Below are 1,115 nucleotides of genomic sequence, written 5' to 3' on the forward strand. Positions count from 1 at the left end.
GGATGATTTGATGTTTGAAATAGAATTGGAAAGACAAAAATATTTTAAATTAAAGGATGATGTTGACAACAAATGTAAGGTATTGGTGGATAGGAAAATGGACAAACTAAGGAGGGATATCCATGAATATGAAAATCAGGTTAGTTACCCAAAACCCCCAGTTTATAGAAATCAGTATTATAATAATAATTATTATAATAACAATAAAAAAGCGACAGAAAAACATACTGAAATTGAAGAGGGTGAAGAAAGAGGTAGAAATGAATATGATGTAGAATTTCCACCCCTCGACAGGCACGTGAGAGAGAGATGGGAAAACAACAGAGGATATGGAAATTTTCAGAAACGAGGGGGGAGAAGGGGAAGGGGAGACCATTTTATTAGAGACCCCCCACCCAAAAGAAAATTTACCTGATATAGAAGTTATAGAAAATAAAAACACCTTAGGAGGGTTCACCATTTACAATTTTAGTAATATTGTGTTAGACGTACAGCATTTTAAATTATTAGAGAAGGGTTTCAAGTTTATTCCACTTACCCAAGGTAATTCAACTCAGACACTAATATATATGAAACTTTTTCTTAGGAAAATTAATCTGGAATTGTTATTTCACAAAGAAGGGATAGGTACAAATATTATGAGAACAGGGAATGAAATTAATAAAAATCAGTTAGTAAAAAAATCCGTCTTCAACCTCCCGATTCATAACCAGCTGAAGAACTTTGAAACTATTATGGAGAAGGAAATCAGGAAAACAGAAAAAAGTATGAAATATAATAGGTTACACCACAACCTTAACCCCCAAGAATATAAAAAGTTGGAAGAGTTGAAAATTAATAAAGATGTTAGGGTAATGAAACCCGATAAGGGCGGGGGTATAGTTGTGATGGATGTAATTTTATACGAAGGAAAGATGAATGAAATATTAAGAAATGAAGTTAAATATAGAGAAGTTTCAATAAATGAAATTAATACAGCCTACCAACGAATAGACAACATTCTAGAAGATATGTTGAATGAAAACCTTCTCCTTTTTGAAAATAGAGAAGCCCAAAATACCAGTCATCTTTGGTATACCAAAAATCCACAAAAATAGTTTGGATCCCCCGCTGAG

The sequence above is a fragment of the Protopterus annectens genome, chromosome 1.part0 (genome assembly GCF_019279795.1).
Source record: "Protopterus annectens isolate FY-2018-M chromosome 1.part0, PAN1.0, whole genome shotgun sequence".
NCBI lineage: Eukaryota > Metazoa > Chordata > Ceratodontiformes > Protopteridae > Protopterus > Protopterus annectens.